This window comes from Vulpes vulpes, chromosome 12, assembly GCF_048418805.1.
Source record: "Vulpes vulpes isolate BD-2025 chromosome 12, VulVul3, whole genome shotgun sequence".
NCBI lineage: Eukaryota > Metazoa > Chordata > Mammalia > Carnivora > Canidae > Vulpes > Vulpes vulpes.
Genome location: NC_132791.1, coordinates 12067085 through 12090312, shown reverse-complemented (window position 1 = coordinate 12090312; position 23228 = coordinate 12067085). Strand labels below are relative to the sequence as shown.

Below are 23228 nucleotides of genomic sequence, written 5' to 3'. Positions count from 1 at the left end.
ATATACAAAGATTCATAAGGAGTAAGTTTAATATAAGTTATTGCAATTTCTCTTCTTTTGAGAGCTGTTCAGAACCATGAATTATCCACCTTTGTTGTCTTTTAGTCACTCCTCCAGAGGCATGGACACTAGTCAACTAGTTATGTATATTTGGATATGGGTTTATGAGAATATATTGATTTTCCGGTAAGGGCTGAGTAAGTTGCTAGCGACTTCACGTTTTGCATATTTGGTGGATCCGTAATCACCGAATTTGAAGTTTTCAGAAAAACAAAAAACTTTTTAAGGACTGAGTAATTTCCAACAAGAGTAAAAGATCTGAAGGATTGGGAGCAACCCTTTGAAAGTCAGAAACTCAAATAGTAAAAGACTGTCTTGAACTGTTCAGTAAAGGAGTTTTACACAGGCAGGAAAATACCATCAAGTTCAAGAGGTCTGTCACAATATGGTCAAATGTTTAAAGACGGAATAATTGAGACTTCTGAAAAAGCCATATTCCGTTCATTTGCTCTTTGTTTTGCTAAAATCATCAGCATGAACAGTTTTCCAGCTGGAATTTGGAAAGTGGGGTTATAAACTGGATTTTTGTTTTGTTTTTTTGTATAGTTTTCAGGAAGGAGGACTTTTCCTTTTTTCATATAATGTAAATATTGTAACAATGAGTGAATAACTCTGGTTTCAGTTGAAATTCTGTCTTTTTAATGTAGCCTCTGGACCAACTCTTCCTTCTTTCCATGATTCCTTCCTGCAGGTGACAGAAGGCCCTTTTCCTGCCATAAACACTTTTCTTTGAGAGATCTGGGTGCCTTCCTTTCCTAAACCTTTAAAGCCCAAAATGATTTATAGGCTACCCCTATCCTGCTAGAGGTGGGCACATGAGTGGATCATATTTGCACGGGTCACTCTAATTATAGGACTCCACTGTTTCTTGAACTAAAATAGCAAGATTTATTATTCTGTTAATGCTCATAAAGTCACTCTTTTGATGAGCCATAATTTCCCTTTATGAGGAGCCTGTATGCCAGTCACCCATGATAAGGGAGAAGAAAGTCCAGACTTCCAACATATTCATATTTCCTTATGAACATTAATAAAATCTTGAAATCCTGTATGACTCCAGGGCACAGTGGGATGGGATAGGGTAACAAAAGGCAAATTTCACGCAGCCCCCACGTCCCCATGAGACTTCCCTCACATTGCTGGCTGTGTACAAAACCTAAACTTTTCCATTTTTAATGCAAAAAATTGAGAAACCAACCTTCCTGGAGGAGGAGGATAACTCCACCAAGGAGCCTCGCATTATCCTTATGAATATTCTGAAGGAATGACATAGCAGGAGGTGAGAACTTTCTCCTGTTATCTTAATTGTCCGCTAATGGCAAAGCATAATTACGGTTACTCAAGTGCCAACTTTATCAAGGTTTTCTCTAAAACCTGCAGCCACAGCGCTCTTTCCTTGACTTGACCCACCTTTTTTTTTTTTTTTTATTTTCCCAGTTGCTTTCCTATCATTTGAAAGAAAACTGCCCCCAATTAAAAAAATTAAAAAAAAAAAAAAAAAAGCCTAATCCCCAACCATGTTACAATTTTTTTTTTTCCTTTTATTTTAGTTGGACAGTTCGGGCACTTGTGACTCCAAAAGAAGTCGGGGGGAAAAAAAAATGTGTGTGTGTATGTGTGTGGCATCACTAATTGAAAATTTAGCCTTTCCACATTCAAAAAGGCTTTGCGGGAGTTTTGCAGGAGTTCGCTTCCCGGCTTTGGGAAGTCAGTCGCTGCTGAACCAGAAGATGGTCTTGTAAAGACTGTCCTGTGTTTGGAATGGAGACTCAGCCACCGCACCTTGCCCCCCACGCCCCTCGGGAGGAGCCCCGAAGCCACCCATCGGTCTCAGGATCTCCTCGCTGCCTTTGTCCCTTGTAGACGGGGAGGCTTGGAGAGGAGGTTTAGTTTCCAAGGATTGGAGCGTTTGAAGGGCGGGGCCATCTCCAAGTCCATCTCCCCTTTTTGTCCTCTTCTCCTGGGACGGGAGGGAGGAGCCAGGTCCCCCCGCGGCCGGTTCGGGAGCTTCCGTGTGGGTCGCTGGAGGTGAGTCTGAGCGGGCGGCGGCCCGTTTCATCGCAGCGCAGGTTAATTGCTCGAGTTCACCGCAGCCGGTCGGCCAGCGGCCCGCGGCTTGGCCCGGCCCAGGGGGTTGCCGAGGTCCGCGGCGTGTCGGGGCGCGCTCGCATTCCCGCACCAGGCTCCTCCCCAGGGCTCAGGGCTCGCTCCCCGACTGCGGGCTGCCCTTCGGTGCCCCCGGAGCCCCGGGCTCCCTCTGACCCCGGCGCTTCCTCGCGGCCCCCCCACTCCCCCTCCTCCCCCTCCTCCTCCTCCTCCTCCTCCTCCTCCTCCCCCCCACCGCCGGGCTCCGAGCGACCCTGCCCCCGGGGAAGGGCGGCCCCCGTCTTCAGGACTTCCGACCCCCCCCCCGCCCCCGGCCAACCCCAGGAGGTACCTTCACGTCGAGCAAGACTTTTTTTTCCCCCGCACAGCCTCCAAAACCCAGCGGTCCCAGGGGCTTCCAACCCTGAAATACGATGGTGATTTTCCGGGTGCAAGGGCTTGACAGCGAAAGTCAGCTTTTTATTAAAGACAAAGAGGTAACCGATCAGCTGGGGCCCCGCGGGGACGGCGGAGACCTGGCGCGCCTCCTCGGGCGGCCACGAGGAATTTGTGGGGGAGCCGCAGCCTGCGCTCGGACACCCCTGGGGTCCCGGGGGAGGAGCTCGGGGCAGAAGGGCTTCCCCGGGTCCCGCCGGGCACCTGGGAGCCGGGAGTCCTCCCGGTTCTGCACAAAGCCGGCGGCGCTTCAGCCCGGAGCAGCCTTACCGTCCTCCTCTCCTCCTTTCTCCTTTTCTCTTCTCTTTCTCTGACTCCCCGTCTCCCTCTCGCCTCCGCGCTTTCTCCTCCTTGCTCTCCTCTCCCTACTTTTCCTCTCCCCTCGCCTCGCCCTCCCCCCCGCCCCCCACCCCCCCACCCCCGCTCCTCCTTTCTTCGCCGCCGCACGCGTAGAGTGTCATTTATTTATTTATTTATCATCACCCCCGCCATCAACACCCTTTTAGGGCTCCCGAGCTTTTCAGTGCGAGTGGGAGGAGAAAAGGGCAGGAAGTGTTGACGGCGAAGGGGGTGAAATCGTGCCTCTGGGTGAGACATTCTGCCCCGGGAATAAACGATGGGGAGGGAAAAAAAAAAAAAAAAGAAAAGAAAAGAAATCTTGGAAAAGGAGGATTGGGATCTGTGTCTGGAAGCCCGCTATCCGATGGGAACCAACTCCGCGCGCGTCTCCTCCTCCCCTTTATTGTAGGGCTTTATGGGTCTATCCTCCCGGACTGTTGTTTGGAAGGGGCGGGGTGGGGGGGGTGGGGGGGCAGGGAGTGAGTATTAAAGAGGACAATCTGGCCCTGGATCTTCTACACCGCGCCTTCTCCACCGGATGCGCGCTCCCCAATGCAAAGGAATCCAGCAACATCCCCCAATTCAGACGCGGACAAAAGAAACTTTAATTAAGGTCCCTGCCCCGCGCGCCGTGTGCTTCTCCCGACGCTTGGTGATGTCCAACTCGAGGAAGCGAGAAATAGAAATGGTACAACCAGCCGGTGCCCTTGAACTTCAATTGCTCCTGACTTGCTGTATTGATTTTTTTTTTTTTTTTATAGTGTAGGCACAGACCGTCCCCCTCCCCACCCCACCCCACCCCACTCCATCAAATTAGAGCCTTAGGAGAGACGTGCGACCTGGTGGTGAAGGGTGAGGGAGGGAGGGGGGGGGGAACCCATCCCTTTGCAAAAGAGATAGTTCGGAACGATTTTGGGGAAAATTACACCAAATAAAAATTCAAGGTGTGAAAGCTTCATCTTGGTTCTCTTGTCTTCAACACCATGACACCTTATCATTAGAAGCGCTGATTGTTACTTTCCGAGCCTTTAGATGATCAGCCAGAAAGTGCAAACAACGCGGGGCTGGAGGGTGTAAAGTTATTTAAGTAGGCTCTTTTTTTTTTTTTTTTTTTTTCTTTTTTTTTTTCCCTTTTGGTGCGCCGTCAAAACATTTCACAAGTTGGGAAAATAAAGTGGTGGTTCCGAAGCTCGGAATGATGGGTTCTTTCCTTCCCCCCTCCCCAGCACCCCTCCCCCCCCCCATCCCTTTCCATATCAGAAAAGAAATAAAATGCACAATGCGCCTTTATTTCGGGGGAGAAGACTTCAAAATACGTGCCAGTAATGGACAATTTGAGCTTTTCACTGGAGATACTCACACCGCAGGCTGGAAAGGGATTAAAAAGCCCCACGTGGTTGATCTGGGTTTAGACTTGCAACCTCTAGTTCCCCGTGTTATGTTCTCTGCAAAGACTGGCCTCCCGGTGGATGCGTGCGAGGGGCTCCCGGGGGCCCGGGCTGGGCGCCTCGGGCCGGGCTGACGGTGGGGGAGCCCGGGGCGGCCGGGCAGGGTGGGCGCCGGGGGCTTCCTCCGCCGGCCAGGGCGGCCGGGCGCCTCCGGGACGCGAGCGCGCGCGCCCCAGCCCGGCCGCCGCGCTCCTCGCACCGCCTTCCCCGCAGGTCTTTATTCGTCTCATCTCCCTCTTCCCCTTCTCCTCCTCCTTTGCCTCCTTCTCCTCCTCTTCCTCCTCCTCCTCCTCCTCCTCCACCTCCTCCTCCTCCTCCGCCGCCACCTCCTCCTCTCGCATCTCACTGGCCTGGCTCTGTGTTGCTCTGAGCGACAAAGACAATGTCCCAGCCTTAACTTTGCAGCCACCTTGCCTCCTCCTGGGGCTCGGCGCGGGGCGGGGGGCGGGGGCGGGGGGCCAGCGCCGCAGCCTCAGCATCTCCTCCAGCGTCTCCTTCTGCTCTTCTCCAGCTCTTGGATCGTCCTTCCCTTTCTTCCCCCCCCAGCCCTCTCCCCGGCTCTTCCCCTCTCCGCGTTCTCTTCCCGTCCCCCGCGCGCCGCGGCTGCTCTTAGAAAGGCTTCGCGCACCCCCTGGTGCTCCGGCGTTTTGTGTGGCAGGAGGAGACCGTCTCCCTTCCCTCGGCCTCGCTTTCCCTCTCCCTCCGGTTGCTCATTATTCAGAGAGAGACACAGAGGGAGGGAGAGAGCGAGCGCGCGAGGGAGAGGGAGAGGGAGAGGGAGAGGGAGGAGAGGGGAGAGGAGAGGGGAGAGAGAGGGAGAGTGAGAGGCAGAGGGAGGGAGGGAGGGAGGGAGAGGCAGAGGCAGAGGCAGAGGGGGAGACGGATATCTCAGGTCATCTGCAGCTGCAGCGAGCCTGAGGAGCCGAGGAAGGCAGGGAAGATGGCGATCCTCCATTGCTGAGACCCGGCACACGCACATGAGACTCCCAAACAACTTCCACAACAATAACCCGAGCAGGAAGAGGAGAAAGAGAAAGAGGATAAGGAGGCGGCGGGGCTGGAGAAGCCGAAACCCCTCCCGGCGCCGGGACGCTTCTTCCGTAAGTTGCTGCAATTAAGCGGCAGCTCGGGGTGGTCCGGGTGCCCCGGGGAGGGGAGCGCGGCGCGGCGGAGGCTCGGGCGCGCTCATTCATTCGGCCGACGGGGGCTGGCGGAGCGGGGCGGAGAGGAAGTCCCCTGCCTGGACTGGCTGCTGGGAGAGGAGAAGCGGCGAGAGGGCAGGGGAGGAGGAGGAGGAGGAGGAGGGGGGGGGGAGGAGGGAGAGCACGAGGGGGAGGAGGAAGAGGAGGAGGAGGAGAAGCGAGGGAGGAAGAGGAGGAGGAGGTGGAGGTGGCTGTGCTTTTCCTGCTGGCGGCTCCTTCTGCTGGGGGGAGCGCAGCGCTGGGGCTTAATTAATTTCGCGTAGTTCTATGGAGAGAGGAGAGAAAATGCAAGATGAGTGAGAGGAGAGCTGCAGGCTTAGGACGGATGCTCCGGGCGCGGGGACCGGAGTAGGCACGGCGAGGGGGGCGGAGGGCGGGAGCGAGCGGGGGCCCGGGGAGCGAGCGCCCCGAGCCGCCGCGACCTGCGCGCGTTGACCTCTTTCTTGCTCTGTCCGTCTCCTTCCTTGCCCCCCTCTCTGTCTGCCCGTCCCCAGCCCGATGGCAAAGCCGTGCGGATCGGCGCCCCCCTCTCCTCGCTCAGGTATTTGGCTCCCTCGCTCCCTCGCTCTCTCGCTCGCTCGCTCGCTCTCCCCGAAGTTGGGATGCGGGGTCGGGATGGGGCGGGGGGGGGCGGCCGCTGCCGGGGCCGCCGGGGCCGCCGGGGCGCGCAGAGGCGAGGAGCTGCGGGGCGCGGGCCCGGCCCGCGGGGCGGGGGCGGGGGTGGGGGGCGCGCGCGCAGGTTGGGGAGCCGCTGAGGAGCTGTCTCCAGGCTGGGGGCTCAGAAGCGTCTGGTGGAGGAGGACAACGGTTTCTGGAGAGGAGAAGCCATTACACACGCTTGGCTCCGAGGAGGGGAGCCTGAGAAGGCAGGGGCCTGGGGGTCGCCTCACTCCTGGTGCGGGTCCCAGGGGCCTGCCCTCCTTGCAGGCACGAGGGGAAGGCGCAGCCGCCCCCCGTTGGAGCAGCCCCTCTCTTTCCCTTTCTTTATCTCCCTGTCCTCCATTTGCAAGCTGTCTGCTTTGGTTCCAGTCCAGACTCCAAAACACAAAGCTCCTTCTCACGTTCATTCTCCAGGCTTTTCACCCTTCCTGAAGGAACCCTCGTTTTCTTTTCATTGTAGCTTCCAACCTCCAAGAGAGGGAGGGAGGCCGCCCGGAGTTCCTTTTATATTCCTCCTCTACCCAAAGGGGGGTGGAAAAAAAAAAAGTTTTATTTTTAAGCACGCGTCTGGGATGGGGAAAGACCAACCAGTTGGGGCTTTCTCCCAGGGCTCCCCCCGGGGGTTGTGTCTGAGTGTCTGTGTTGGTTGCTTGGTCTGCTCTGGGTTTTGTTCCTGGAGGTGGCTTGCAGGTTTGGGGGACCAAGTGACTAGTTGGGTTGAGAGCTGGGAACTGAGTCAGGTAAGCCGTGTCACGTTGTAACTCCACCAGAAAATGGAGGAGAGCGGGTTTCCAGGAGACAAAGCTGAGATGAGAAGTGTTTATAAAATTATGGATGTCTCCATTTTGAAGCTCTGTTGGTGATGGCTGGAGGAGGAGGAGGAGGAGGAGGAGGAGGAGGAGGAGGAGGAGGCTTAGGCTTAGGCTTGCCTGCCTACTCCTCCTTTTCCAGGGTGAAATCTTGTGTGGTGGTTCCTCACCATCTATTCATTATGCAAGGGAACCAGGGGACTTACTGGAAGGGCCGCTCAGGTTTTTCTCCCACCAGAGGAGTGCTTTCACAAGTTATTGAGGCGTTTGTTTCCATTTTAAAGTAAACTTTGGACATTTTTTTTTCTTCTCGGGAGTGGACCTGAAGGGTTTTGACCTCCTTCGGGAAAGGCAAGGGAGAGCCTTACTCATTTTCCACCCAGGTCTTCACCCAACTTTTAAGCAGCTCCAGGTCTCCTGAAAAGTCACCAGGGATTGTTGTTGCCTCGTTGTGAAGATGGTGGTGGCCCTAAGCTGAGACTGGGGAGTCCTGGGGCTTGGTGATCACCATGATTTGATGCATGGCAAGACTTTATTGTCTGGTGTGGGCTGACTTCTTGCAGAAAGGGGAAAGAACAACAACAGCAACCACAACCGCAACAAATCCTGCAAGATCGCAGAGGAACTCCTAAGACTGACCCCAGTTTCTCCAGAGTCCACATTTCTCTTCAGGTTGTTCCATCTGTGCATAAGGCCTTCTAGTAGTCCCTTTGTTTTCCCCCTTCCCCTTCGTTCTGCTCTTTTTCTCTCTGTTCTCAAGGACTGTAAGTCTTCAGAAATATCAGATGTCTTCTTGACAATGTCACTATGGAAACAAATTTTTACAATATTGTGTCTGTGGAGAAAACCTTAGGTCCAGGTATCTTCACCTTTTTAATTGGGGACAATTTAGTAGTCCTGTAGGAAGACATTTTGTGAGGATGATTTGAAGGAAGGACCCAGTCCTACCCCAGTCCACACACACGTTGATTGGAGCTCTTCACAGATTAGTTCTAGAGAATGTACGTGATTGAGCCAAGTAAAGGACACAGTCCTGAAATGCTTGAGGAATTTATAAAAGCCAACCATGAAGATGTTGCTTTACCATTAGGTAAGGTAGCCATCTTGAGGGTGAGGGAAGATGTTGGAAGAATTTTAGGTGGACTATTGATAAGATAGGTGAGGAAGCCTCCACGGTGGAATGAAAACTTGGAGGAGATTCAGAACCAATTAATATATTAATAAGGAGGCTGATTGGACCTCGTTTTCAACTAAGGAGGGACATAGAAAGGTACCAGCTTCAACAGAAATAAGGAACACATTGGTGAGCGACTTACACCAGCTTTTTTCTTGCTCTGCTTTCTCATGTGTCAGATTTGTGTGTGTGTGTGTGTGTGTGTGTGTGCGTATGTAAAGTTCCTATGTCTACAGTATTATTGTGCATATCGAAGTGGCTTTAGATTCCAGATGTAATTATATTCTGTTGAGTAGCTGGTAGCAGTGTCATTCAGCAAATGCACAATGCTGTATATGACAACATCACATTTTTCAAACCAAACTGTTGTGTCATTAATTGAGGGTTATTGTTCTTCTGAGGAGTGTGAAAGGAAAGGAGAAATACATGGTTCCTTAGCTGATAATTGTCCATGGTCAATGAAGTAAAACCCTGTTTTTGCAGACGAAGATGTATGGTTTTCAACATTTTCAGTTGATGTGTGTGCTCATTTAAAAATACTTCTCTTCAGATCTCTGCTTCTTTATTAAAAGCCTGGGCTTCTCCAAGAGCACTTGAAAAAATCTTTCTTCTTGGAATCATACCTGGTATTATTCAGTTTTGAATGTTGTCTTTTGATACCATTACTTTTGCTCCTAGGTGGAATGTTGTCAGTGTTAATACTTAAATTTGCTAATGCATGTGTGGATGCTACTTGTTCAAACTCGGAAGTTCAGATGCAACGGAATAAAGAGAGTTATTTGGGAAAGTAATTACCAGATAATTTTGCATCTAATTAACCATATTTGCGTATGTAAACAAATACATTCTAGGTTGATCTTGAAGCGAACTTCTATGATATCTTTGTTGTTGCTGTTGATACCAGGACAACCGGTTAATTATTTCAGTGGGGGAAAAAAAAATCTGACAGACTGGTTGCTGGTCCAGCGTTTTGACTCACCACATTTTTTTTACTTTGTGACCAAGTGTTTTGGTGTCTTTATACACAGTCTTAGAGTTGGGCTTTTCTGGAGGGAAAAAATTAGGTATCTAAGAGGCATTTTGGAGTTTGAGAGTATGTTCTAACTGGTTACCTAAGAGACATGTTCATCTCTGATGCCCTTCATCAACATGGGAAGCACTAGTATTAAAGATGTGGTTGCTTACATTTTTCCAAACCTACACATTCAAAATGTGCCAACTATTTTGGATAAAGTGCTACGCAAGAAATACGAAGAGTGTCAGATTGAACATTCTCATCTGATGTCAAGGCTCAGACATCAAATTTTTTGTTTTGTTTTGTTTTTGAGACAGCAAGTTGATGAGGCTCGTTATGCAAATTTTTTCCTCAGCTCTAATACATCACAAAGAGAAATCATTCTGGAGAAATATATGTGAGCTCTGAGGCCCATTGCCATAGGAAAGATTCTTGTTGGATCTTTGTGTTCCATAATATTTCTCATGTTAGATTTATGTCCATCTAGTTTATTGACCACATTCCCTGAGGGCTTGTTTTTTTCCATACTCCTTGGAGTTGGAAACAACTTTTGGATAAAAAGAAAAAATATATATATACACGTATATACACACATGTATACATACACGTGTGTGAGTGTGTGTTCTTTCTTTCTAATGAGTCTTCTGGAAGATAGGAGAAAAGCAATCCAACCCTACTAATGGACTCTAGAGTATTTGTGGTCAGTTTTCTTGAAAGAAAAGAATGGTAAAATTGCCTTGGAAAGAGTTCTGCTTTCTGTGTGATGGAGTCGAATAGAGTCTAGTCTGTCTCGAATTCTCTCCTGGTGTTGAGAGTTCTTGGATAAGGTAGTAACCTTACTCATCCTCTTTGTGCTATATGCCTTTATCAGGCTCATTGGACAGAGCATTGACAAAGCTGTACGGAATGTTTCAAGTAGAGCACTGGAGAACAGAGGTGCTATTACACAATGCCACATTCACAAATTAGGAAATATATAAATAATGAGCTCAGATTGCAAAGGTTCTGACATGAGCATATGATTGGATGACTGGTATGTGGAAATTAAGGAAATTCAAAAGAAGTGGAGGAAAATATTTCCAGGGTCTCATTGCAAATCCAGCAAACTAGAGGAAAAAAAAAAAAAAAGTCAGCCTGTGTGTGTGTGTGTGTGTGTGTGTGTGTGTATGTATGTGTGAGGGCAAGTATCTTTGGAGGTTCACATAGTTATGAAGTTGGTGGCTTGGAGAGAAACATTAGCTGCGTGTTGGTGACCTATTAATTGATTATGAGAAAATAGGAGAGTAGATAATGCTAGAAGAAAATTCCTCTTGTGTGATATGCCAAGACATCTGGCAGATGTTATGTTGGGCCCTAAGGAATGGACAGTTTAATTTTAGCCCTAGCAAGGAAATGGGAAGTTCTGAGCTCTTTTAATAGCACAAGCCTTAGTTTGGGGAAGGTTGCTTAAAAAAATAAGAAAGAAAAAGAAAAGAGGCATTTATTGTCATCTTGAAGAACTCCAGGGAGTGACTAGATTAAGCTGAAGAGTTTTGGGGTGATGGACAAAAATACTACTTCCTCAGTAGAAATTAATATAAAAATCACCTAAAATAGGTTGACTAATTTGGTACACCGTAAATGGTGAATAGTAAGAACTTCTAATTGAGAAGCTAGTTGTTTTGTGCCGTAGAGAGATCATCTACTTCAGATCTCCCCTTCCCGCGGCATTTTATTGAAGAGGAAACTGGCACAGAGACGCGCAGTGACTTGCCCAAGGTCAGAAGGTTCAGTTGTAACAAAGCCAGGCCCAGCGCTCAGGTCAGCTGACTCCCAACCCAGTGCCCTTTCCACCACCCCATTGCTGATGATTTTAGCGGTTTGTGAAACACCAGCTCTCCTCTCCAGAGTGCAAGCCTCTCTGAGAAACTCTGTAATCAAACACTAGTGGGGCAGGAGTATTGGTTTTTGTTAGTTGACTTTACCGTGTTGGGGCCGAGCATGGTTTCATTCATAGAACTGATACACTCCAGAGGCCAGTTTTGTTCATGCAACTTCCCGTCGAGTTGCAGCTATTGGGTTTGGGACAGTGCTTTTCTTTTCACTGGCCTCCTCTCTTCTATATAGTTCTGTCATCCAGGGCTTGGGAGTCCTTTGCGAATGCCCTTCTTCAGAGGTTTGTCTGGGACTATTGCAACTTACCAGAGTGCCCACAATTGGACTCAGAGGATCTATTTTGCAACATGGTACAGATTTAAATTGGCTTCGTTCAGAGATGCCATTTTGTAATACTGATGAATGGCCAAGAGAGTGAAATCCAGTCAAAGACAATTACTGGTGATTTTCCAGTATTCCAGACTCATCCAAAAATGTGTGCTCCATGGATCTTCTTGGAGCCCGATTCTCTCTCTTGCAGACCAATGGCTAGCAGGCCAATCAATGGCTAGCTATTTACCATTCCCCAATGAAGTCATGAAGTCATCCTTCAAGTGAGTTTTTGACAACACGGGGAACATTTAACGAGAGAGAGAGAGAGAGAGAGAGATAGGACAGTACTTTGGGAAAGGTGAAATGGACTTCCATTTCTGATTCCTCTTGGACAAGTGAAAGTCATTTTGTGTAAAGAGTGATGTTTGGAAGTTTCCACATTTTCTAAGCTTCTTCCAAACTAAAGCATAAATTCTTAATCCAGGAGGCAGTCTGGAGAAGGTACTGCTGGATGTGGACTTCTGGCAGAAACACAGTTAACGCTATAAACAGTTGAACCTCAGTGTGGCACTCCTCCAAATGAGTTGACTGTCGAAAATAAAATGTTCCAGAAGAACTGGGAGAACAGGAAAGAAGTTAAAACAGCATGGTTTGCATGCCAGTACTGAGGGAAGAAAAAAAAATGTTGGGGTTGGGGGGGCGGGGGCATTGGAGAGAAGATAATCCCAAACTGAACTGTCTCCTGGATTCATAAGACCCAGGAAGAGAGGTTTCCAAGTGAGGGGAAAATGGATTTTTATGAATTTAGATTGTACTTGCAGTTTACTAGGAAGCTCTTTTGAAGCTTTTGTCCCCTTGAACTTTGTCTCTGGAGAGCTGTACACACTGATAAATAGAAAGTCAATTGGAAGTACTTTGGATTTACATTTTCTGCTTAAAAATACTATCATAAGTGTTGTCTTACTTTCTAAGGGCTCCTGTCCTTATCAGTTAAAGCGTACATAAGCTTTTTAGCTTTTGGATGTGTGACTTCAACTCAAAGTTGGTTTTTTCAGGTCTTGGGAAGACAAGAGGTAGGTAGAGTGATGTGGTATGAGAAGGGTATGAGTATGGTCACCTGCAAATGCATTGTCTTTTAATCCTAGTGAGCAGATGACTTGGTGTCTTCAAAGCGTTCTTGCCTAATTCCTAGCTGGAGACATTTTTTTTATGAGTTATTCTTGGAGGGAAGGTTTCTTTTTGTGCCAGGTCATGGGTATTTTGATATTGATTTTCTTGCTTTCATGTGTTTGCTTGTTCAGTTCCCTGCATGTTGCTTCTGGATATTAATAAAATACTTCTGCTGTGCCTGTCCACATCTTAGCCCCAACTTCATTCAAAGAACACAGCCTGCTCTTGAGGGTGAAGGGAAGGTTGGTAGGTACTTCCTTGTTCCAAAAAATAAATACCCGAAGAAGATGAAGACGGCTCAAGTCAGAGAATTATTTGCCAGGCTTTCGAGTAGACTTTTCACAAAGACCATGCAAGGAAAGATGGGGAAAATTCTACTAGGAACCAGTAGATCCCGATTAAAATGTTTTAGGATCACTTCGTAGGAAATTAAGCATTTGTCCAAGATGAGTAAGCAAAGACTTACCTTTGGATTCAGATTGGTTTGAGTACAAAAGGAGCTGGAGGCCCAGGCGAGACAACTGTGTCAGAAGTAATTAAGCCCAGGATTTGTGGAGAGGCTTATCTGCCACAGAGCCCAGCTGGGGAAGGCCAACCTCGCTCCCTAAGCCCTCATCTGGCCAGTTGAACCAGAACAGGAGCTAAGGCCTTCACATTTTTGAGTTTTTCTCTTCCCTGTTCAGATTTAAGAAGGTAAAGTTGCCTTTATTCAGTTTTGCTCCTGTCAGCTGAGTGCTTGCTTCTCTCTGGAGCTGGGAAATGCCAGAGGCAGGGGGGGAGGTGGGAGCTGATTTCCTCTGAGGGAACATTCTCCCTTTTAACCCTACAAATGTGCCTATAACATTGTACTTATTACTCAGAAAATAATTGTGCGGTGGCACAATGTGGGATACTTGAAAGATGTTTGCTGCACAAAGGTTCCAGTACTCACCTGCAGATTAAGAAATGGGTTTCTAAACCATCTCATTTCTATTGCTAATGAAAAGCTTTGGAAGGCACCTGTGAATTAGAGCTCCAGCTGCTATCATGGTAGGGGAAGTTAGGCCTTGAAAGGATACACGGATTAGCCCATCAGAAAAGCAAACAGTAGCATCAGCACAAGTAGGAAATAGACAGGGTTGTCAAGCTAACAGAAAAGTAGGCTAAAGCATTGCCATAATTATGTGGTGGAAATCTGCTGGGAAGGAGAGACCGCTTGGATGGGAGAAGGAAAAGCAGGAGGAGAGAGGCAGGGGAGTGATTGCCAAGCCCAGGTAGGAGAGGTCTATCCACTGGGAAGAGCCTACAGGAAGAAGAAAGGCGCTGCTTTTTAAGAAAACAATAAAGCACGTGGGAAAAGACCCTGTAATTTGGAACTCCTTGCACATGAAAAATGAAGACCCGTGCTCAGGCCCACAGTCTTTGGTCAGTTCTTACTGTAAGAGAAAAAGAGAAAGAATTGAACTTGGAAGACCATTTATGTGACTTCAGGGCTACAAATCAGCCTTTCTGATGGGAGGACCAGAGGGAAGCTTGAAGGAACTGGTTAAGTAGGCCTGGGTGGAGATTTTCCTGGAAAATGAACGAAGTAGAGAAGAGAGCACAGCAGAAAGTCGCTGCATTATTAATGGGCAGACACTGCGATAGTCCTCTACACTCATCCATAGAGCTTCTCTACCTACGCTGTGGGTGTGAGAGGGAATGAAGGAAGAACAAAGACATGCTTCTTTCCGAGGGGAAAGGAGTGGACCGTGACAGCTACCTGGAGTCCAGTTTGGGATTAAGCCATTTGCTAGAGCCAGGAGGCGCAGGCTGGTCTGTCGATCCGATCCTGGCATTTAAAAACCCCAAATAAGGCCTTTGTGGCCCAGAATGGCTAGCCATTCTAATCCCTAATTACGTCATCCCTCTGTTGTGCCCAATTAGTCAACGATTGAGTATCAATCATTCAACCCACGTGGGACCTGGTCTAGGAGTCCTTTGTGTGGGGTAAAATTTGAACACTGGGCTGTAGCCCCGAAGATGGCCAGGGTTAGATGCCAGCTAGAGATTATGTAAGGATTTCAATAACAAGCACTTATCACCCAGAAACTTCTTCTCTTCAGTGGTTTCTGTCTTACATGGTCTTCTCTGAAGACTGGTAATTGGTACTGACTATTGATAGCTGGGCAGGGGATGCTCATGGAAGAGACCATTTTGATCTGAATGCTACAGTTCAGCTGCCGGAACGTCTCCCCCTTCTGCTGTCAATTGAATATTTTCCCTTCTGATCTTGGGTAAGAATACCTACCATCTATAAGGAGAATAAATATGATGGTGTCATCAAAAAAGGCTACCAACTCCCCTAGAGTAGGAATATCACACAGATCTTTCACAGAATGCTAATTCTCCTCCTGGAGAGACTCATTATTAATTCCAGGTAGCATTTGTTTGACATTTAATACGTACTGGGACTGTTCTTCTGGTAGAGAAAACTGAGGTTTGGGGAGATGAAGTAATTTACCCAAGGTCTTGGAGCTAGAAGATGGGGAGCCAGGGTTCACACATGGGTACTACCTTTTGGCCCACTGCTGGTGGAAACTGGCCTTGATTATTGCTTAGTATGCTAATAGATTATAATCCTGATGCTTTCTCTCTTCCAGTTGCTTATGCCACTAGTATATCCTGGTGTTCTAGAAGGGGAATTTGAGCATAATGGAAAATTAATTGTAGTAGATTAGTTGATATGAGAGATATAACTTACTGTAATAGCTTGATAAAAGTGTGTTTAACTAAAGAGTACCCTGTTTTGGTTCTTCTGAATTATAGAGGAGATGGTGAAAAACAGCAAGAGACCATGTATGAGGAAATTTAGAGAATAAATATTTTTAAATTGTATTGTGCGAAGCTCAGAATTGTAAAGTAGTTATACACGTGGATGGTTAAGAAGGAACACCTACCTGTTACAGCAGAAGGTTATGCTGTGTGACTTTTTTTTTTTTTTAAAGATTTTATTTATTTATTTGAGAGAGAGACCGATTCTGAGAGAGAGCAGGAGCAGGAAGGAGAGGGAGAAACAGACTCCCCACTGAGCAGGGAGCTGATTTGGGGACTCGATCCCAAGACCCTGGGATTATGACCTGAGCGAAAGGCAGAGCTACCTTTCTGGCTGACTGAGCCCCCAGGTGCCTGATTCTTTCTTTCTTTCTTTCTTTCTTTCTTTCTTTCTTTCTTTCTTTCTTTCTTTCTCTTTCTTTTTCTCTTTTTCTCTTTCTTTCTTTCTTTAAGTAAAGAAGGGTTTTACTTTTTTTTTCCCTTCTTAGGTCTCCTGTTGAAAGTCTCAGTGCCCCGTATTGGCTCTGGTTTACTGTAAGCATGAAACATGTTTCCAAAAGCCACACAGACATATTTGAAAAGTAGTTCCACCGTCTAATGGTCATTTTTGGAAAATAGCACAGATACTCTTCAAAGCGTGGGTACTGGTATCCCCCATGCCTTTTAGTGATCACCATGTGCTCTATTTAGATCATGGAGACATGATGAATGTTTGGGTTTTATTTGCCTCTCCCTGAAACATCACAGTACAGTAAGGAAGCTGCTGTTCATGGATGACCACAAATGCCCTTAATAGAGTAACAAGCTGTACTAAGGGGGATGGAGCAGGTCCAAATATCCCTGAGATACCCAGGACAGTAGCTTTACTGTAAGACAGGCAGTTGGGGCATTAATTGCTGAGTAGACTCTTTAACCTCAAAACAAGTAGTCGTAGTTTTATAAAATCTTAACTTTGCTACAGGATCTGTTCAGGTGATCTGTTCCCAGACAGACTTGTACCCAAAACCTTTGTAGGAAGATAAGTATGTGTCCTGTTTGTTAAGTGTACTGAGGAGGCCACGGAGCCACCCATATTTTTACCTGTCATCTACCAAACTTATCAAAACCATTGTTTTTCTTAGATAAAAGCCTTTTATGGGGGAAAGCCCCCTGCCAACCCCCCACCCCCGAAATAACTACACAGTGGAAGAGAGTAATAACACTGAGCTACACCAAAGCGTGTGGTTCTCTGGGTGGAATTTCTGATTTAAGAGCCTTAGGTAACATCTGTTGTGACCCTAATCAGTAGCGCCCCGCCTTCTAAGATATTCCCTCAAACCAGCTTGTCTCAAAGACCAGTTCTTAGCCTGGTTCCCCAATTTTCCTCTTAATTCTTTGAGGAGAGATCTATTCAGGAGCTTTGCAGAAGGTGCAGGTGAATTGAGCCAGCGTATCTTGGTGGGTGCAGTGATGTCCAACTGGGGCTAGGACTTTGAATTTGAGAATACACTCAACGTGAGAGGCGGGGTGGCAGAGGGACCCTTGGAGCATGTCCAAGGTGGTAACTGTAGTAGGTCTATGTATTTAGGCCTGGTGGAGGAATCTCCCATTATACTGAAAACAAAAGAAAATAGCCTCTTCAAAGGCAGAGTCCATCGTAATGTGGAAAAGCGTGTTGTAGGGATCACATAAAATGGCACACATACAGGAGAGCAGAATTGTATACATCCTTCCACTTGTGTGAAAGTTCTCCTCATGCATTCCGTCTTCTCTGATTTGAAGCTTTGCCTCTGATTAGTAGTTTGGGGGGGGGCTGAGAAGTGACGTGACATTGAAGAACAGATGTCATGCTGTCCCTGACATTCCTCCTTGCTTGACTCAAGGGTTTTGAGTACTCACCCATTCTTTTTCTGGCCAGTGGCCGTAGCTTGTTAATAATGAAGGAACATCACCCACAGGTCCCGAAATTAGCAAGTGTTAAATGTTACGTGATTATTAGGGGAAAAACAAGATAATCTAGTCAGTGGGCTTAATTAGGTTGTGATTGCCCAATTGCTGCTTCATGATAATTATATTCATAACCCCGTTTCTAGACGTCAACCACAATTATCAAAATTGACCCCAGCACAGGTAAGTGTTAGCGATCTTATTTGGAGCAGCTACTGAACGGTGAATTTCCATGTTCTGGGGTGTTCCTCCCTGTTTCATTTCCCCCTACTTGCCACCTTCCCATCATCTTTTCTCCGTTTTAGCAGAAAGATCAGAAGTAACATTATTTTGTCTGTGACCATGCACGTATTGTATATCTAGTGTTGATGTCTACAGAAAAATAGATTTAGTAAAAGAAAAAAAAAGCAAAACATTAATAAATCAGCAAGTCAGAATCTTGAAACTTAAAGATCGGAAATGAGCTAGATTTTTTTTTCAGCACATGAAACCTATTTAGTAGATTTGATATGATTCATTTGAACAGAGCCTTTACTTTATAAGGCATAGTTCTAAAGTGAAAAAGAGTGAATCTATGTTTGAGACACTGTCTTATCGATGTGATCATTAAGGTCTGAGGAACAGAAGGAGAACTTCTAACTTTATATTAACCACACGTTCCTATCCCCAATTCGTGACATTTGCTGCTAGGCTATTTCAGTGGAAGAAGAACAAGTCATTGCTGGGACATTGTTTACTGTTTATCTCCCCAATGAAGGCAATGATTTCTAGGAAATGCAAACAACAACCTGTATCAGAAGTGGGTATGTCAGTGTGACACCATGAATCACTGGGCCAGATTGTCACTTGGCAGCTTTCCCTTTCTGACATGCAATTATATGAAAAAATAATGCACTTAAAATGTGCACACCATAGCTAAACATCTATGCAGTTGAACTGTCTGAACAACTAGGAACTTGATTACTCTCTCTCTGTAGGGGTGTGTGTGTGTGTGTGTGTGTGTGTGTGTGTGTTTATATATCTGTGTATATAAATATAAATTTATATATATATATAAACATGTATGTGTATACTCTCTTTGGGGAGAAGGTGCTTATTTTTTTGCTGAAACATCAGGAGTGCAAATTTTGCAGACTTTCTGGGTGAACATGCAGTTCTTTGTGCAGGGGTCTTCAGGAAGACAGTGGTGTGTAGTGTGTAGAGCAAACTCTCTGGGACTGCATGAGCACAGGATGAAATTTGTGTCTGTCTCTTCCTAGCTGTGCGACTTTGAATAAGTCACTTAACCTCTCTGTTCCCATGAGTTCCCACCCAGCGAAAGGGAGACAATAATACGAATCTGTAGAACTGACATAAGGGCTATAGAATATTATGTGTATAAGGATCCTGGTTCAGAATGGGCACTTGAAAAATGATAGTTTCTTCCTTCCTCACTGATAGAGAAACTGGGGTAGAGAATTCCCAGGGCTTTGCCAGATTTGAATTGTTTTGTCCTTGGTCTTAAACTCCATTTTTTGAGTCCCGCCTGATGAACTTGGTGCCGTGTCTGCCTTAACTGATGAATGTTCTTCACCGCTGTTGTGCATTCTTGGGGAGATTTCCCAGATTGTGAACCTCTGGTCGGCCTGCCTGCGGACCCTGCAGTGCTCCGTATCCATGGGGGGTGTTCAGTAGGATCTGTCAACTATCTGAGGATGATGCTGTGGTGACCTCTTGGAATAGTGTATTTTCATGGTAACAAAACCTATCCTAACCCTGCAGCTACAGATTCCCTGGAATGTTGTAGGGGAACAATTTTTAATCAACGTGAACTTCCTTGAGCATTTTGGAAGCAAGATGTTCTTACTGTTCCTTTTGTTTGGCATCATTCTGGCAAAAATTATTTGTCCAAGAAAGTAGAGTTCATTGCAATGAAAATAGTGCTATTACAGATGCCTCTCGGTAGCTTCACTCGTATGGATAGCTCTGAGCCAGTTCGAGCACTGTCTCGTGTCCTCGCCTAGAATTGCTTTGGTCTTCGCTGTGCAAATGTTTATTTTGATAACCCATGTCTACTTGGTCTTGCTAATGTACTGTAATATCAGATGCTTTGAGATCTCAGGGGTAAGGAGGCTAATTTTAGAGTGCCTTAAGGGGAGATGATGTTTCAAAATGTGGAACGGTAGAGCCTAACAGGACTTACCTAACCGTGTTTGCTGCAAGTCAGAAGAACATTTGTTGATGGCCTCCTCCTGTGACAGCATGGTGGTCGGTGGTGGCCCTGGCGGAAATGAATAGCGTTTGAGCGGTTCTTTGGTAAAAAAAGTATGGGGACTTTGCCCCTCGAAAAGCAAATTACCCGTGAAGATTGCTTTATTTACCTTATTTAAAAATGTTTACATTTCAAGAACTTCCAGAGAGATGAGGGTGTCTGTGGACTGTTTTTTAAATTATAAAAAAATGTATGGTTGCTGCGTTGAAATTGTGTCCAGAGATATCTGAGGCAAGAAGAAGAGACGGTGCATTTATATCCTGGTGTTCAGATCTCTAGGATGGTCTTGAGTGAGAGATTTTGGGTCTCAAAAGTGTAGATCCCAAGACTAAAGAGGTCCCAGTATAGCTGTAGGTGTGGCAGTGGTTACAATATTATGAAATGCCCTCAGTAAAGTAAGCCATGAGGAGAAACATTAGGAACTGACACTAGGACTTCTTAGGATGCCTGAGAAGCTGGGAGTGGAAAGATTTCTCCAATTTCCTTGAGATTTTGGTAATGGGTGTCTTTAGGAATGCTGCTTTCACGTGTGTTCAGTTCTTTACAAGTTGTAAGACCTTTACTTACCTGTGACTACAGAGTAGTAGTAAAGGGATTGGTTTAACTTGGGTCAAGCTCCTATAATTCGCTCCGAGCCTCCAGCTTATCTTTAAAATGGAACTCTCTCTGTGGTGAAGGCAGGAAGCGTAATGCATGTAAAGCACCCAGCACCCTGCCAGGTACCCAGTAAATGGCCACCTCTGTAGTTCATTTGCAATGATCAATTAGTAGCCTTCCAGTGCCTCTTGTGCAGATGGCTTGCTCCTTGCCATTCATCTGCCGCCTGGCTTTGCACGCCTAGTTAACAGTTGTGGGATGATGTAGAGTTGGAAAGAATGTAGTGTCTTCACTATCATCCAGCGTGGTTTATAGATGCTCTTGTATTTCAGAAATGTGTGCCCATCCATCTATTCATTCACCAAACATTTATTGAGCGCCTTTTGAATACCCTTGGCCCACCTGCGGTATGCCTGGGTGCCTGGGTGGTCGGACCCAGGGTGGGGATGTGGGATCTCTCCATCAGTTGTCTTGGGCTCATTGTTTTGGTAATTGAAATGATTATGATGGAGATGGTGTCCTTAGCCACATTTAAATAGGTTGGAGCCAGGGGCTGGTGCACTGTGGCTTTCGCCAGTGGGAAACGGATTCCTGTTTAGATGCACACGTCTCTGAGTCTTTGTGTGTACATGTTTACAATATAATTTGCTAACCATGTAGTCAATGCTGCCGGGGTACGTAATCTGGCAGGCCATTTAAATATTTACTCCAAAATATCTTGTTCTCTGTTGGTGTGAAGTAGAGTTTCCAGATATTTTTAGGTCATTTTCATCTTAGCAACCCTGTTGGAGATGAACCAGACACGCTGCTGTAAACTGTCCCCACATTTTGATAGAATTTAATAAAGTAAAGTTTAATGGTTTGGTCCCAAGAGGCAAACAGACCATCTGGTTAGCAGAAGGTTAGGTCGAGCACTGCGTGGCTGCTGGGAGGGCCACAAACCAGCCCCGACGCACTGGTAATATGTCCAGTTGCTGAATGCATTAAGCATTGAAATGGTGCTTTCAGGTCTGCCGAGCCAGCAGTTCTGTTACCACCGCTGTGACGCAGGAGATAATTCAGCTGGGCAAGCGGCAGCATGGGGGTGGATCTACAGTACAGGATGTGTAATGTCAACATGAAGGATTGGAGCTGGCAGAAAGAAGGGAAGCACTCATTTCATGCCAGTGCAGGAAGCCTAGAGAGATGCTTCCCACCCCCTTGCATCTTGTCCTCTTCTGGAGCTTTCACATTATGTGTTAAATGATTACCTTGTGCATGGTCCATGGCAAAACTTCAGCTGATTTTCTGCCTCTTTTGGAACCTGTCAGCATAAACAGAGTGAACCACATTCCACACACATGTAGGGCGGGCAAAGGCAAGAGTTAGCTGCACAGCCTGGGAGGAGGAGAAAGGGCTTCGTTAGGCAGGAGCATCTTTGTGCTTGAGATGGAATCCCATTGTCCGGCCCTTTGTGCTCAGCTTTGAGACCGGCCATCCGTTCAAAGGCTGCAATCATCCCAGAACACTGGGCTGCAGCTGTAGTCCGTAGAAGCCCGCAGAATGGTCCCAGGGATTCTGCAGGAGCTTAGCAATTACATAATTGCCATGTAACTGGAGAGAGCCATCAGGACTGTCTGGTTCCCCTGGAAAGCAAGCTTCTACAATCTAAGGGATAGATTGTTTTCCCTTGTTAAACCCGAAAGCTGATGCGCAAGGACATCAAGCCACCAGGCTGGAACCGGGTCCTCTCCCTGGCATGAGAGAGGACGATGTTCACAAGTACACTTGGCTGGACATTCAGTGGACTTCACAGCTACGTCAAAGGGAGACAGAGAGGGAGTGCAACTCACCGGGTCTCAGAAAAGTGGATTCCTTTATCTGACTTGTTTCTAATCTGTGAGGCTACGTTCCACATGCATTCAAGGCATGGAGTATTCCAGAGCTTTCCTAGGAATGGGACCAGCGGAGCTGCACTTCATCACTGAGAGAGCCCTCAAGTTCTGCTGCCCACCCAGGAGGATTTTCACAGCCTCTCTTGAATGAACACTTGCCTCGAAAGCTGATCAGCAGGAGCGTTGCGGGGCCTGACTGTCATCCGATGTTCCTAAATGCTGGAATCCTCTCAACATCAACCCATGGTAGTGCCCCGGCAGCCCAGGGGCTTGAGCAGACTGGACACTTTGTCTCTGAAGACCTCATAGCGCACGAATGAATTCCTTCTTTCAGCTACCTGACCACTTGTTTTCCATAGTTGAGAAAATTTTGAGGTGGAGTCGGTTAAATGGAGGCATGAGAGGCCTGTACTAAACCAGCGAGAAGTCCGGGCTCTGTTTCTTCAGATACGAAACCGTCATCTAAAATTAGCCACATCTCCTAACCCGAGTGTGGACTTTATGTTTGTTTATGTTAAGTAGCTCTACATTTCAGCAGTCCTGCCTTTCTGGGTCGCTTTTGTGGAGCTGCTGGAGTAGAGGGTGGTTGTCGGGCCACATTTTATCAATGGCTTTCAGTTGGGCCTTTGATCACGATGACATTCATCTGTATCTCTCAATTGAAATGTGTTTGTAGTCAGAACCTCGCATAGGGCAAATCAAACATTTTGGCTCCTTTGTGAGTTAAAAAAAGGAACGGCCAGCGGGCACTGGAAGGAGTTGGGTCTCCGGGCTGGACTGGGGCCATAGATTCCTGGACCTTTTACCTTTAGGCCTGCTTTACTCCTCTTCTCCTGGGTTTAGTGGATGCAAATAGTTTCTTTTTGAGTTTTGATTCCTATGAGACAGTGTTGGTGGGTTTTCAAGGAGCCAGGCTGGCTCAGCCCTGAGCTCGTATTTTGTAGCAATCTGAGGGGGGTATAGGATCACCCATGGTGACCCCTTCCTGCGTCATTCCAGGCAGGCCTTGGCAGGCTCCCACAGATGAGAAAGGGCGAGGGCAGTTGGCAGGAGGACCCACTGAGTTCATCTTGCTTCGTGTCTTAGAAACTGGCCTGACCTTGTTCTATCATCCTTGTTCGGGTACTCTGAGAAAACACTGGACCATCTCTCAAGGGTCCTGGAGACTGTTGGGAGCAGTGT

At 47.0% G+C, this 23228-nt stretch overlaps 1 protein-coding gene across 24 annotated transcripts in view; it reads left to right on the top strand.

Moving 5' to 3' along the window:
* Positions 1–2027: 2027 nt before the first annotated feature.
* The window catches only part of ZNF462 (zinc finger protein 462), a 136486-nt gene continuing 115285 nt past the window's right edge, over positions 2028–23228 (top strand). For 13 of the 24 annotated variants that reach the window (XR_011995451.1, XR_011995446.1, XR_011995439.1 and 10 more), the window contains exon 1: positions 4888–5488. The gene's annotated coding sequence lies outside the window, so the exon portion shown is untranslated. Of the gene's footprint in view, positions 2089–2534; positions 2643–4887; positions 5489–5993; positions 6132–7645; positions 7732–23228 lie in introns of those variants that run through there. The other 11 variants (XR_011995452.1, XR_011995440.1, XR_011995427.1 and 8 more) reach the window with 6 other exon arrangements.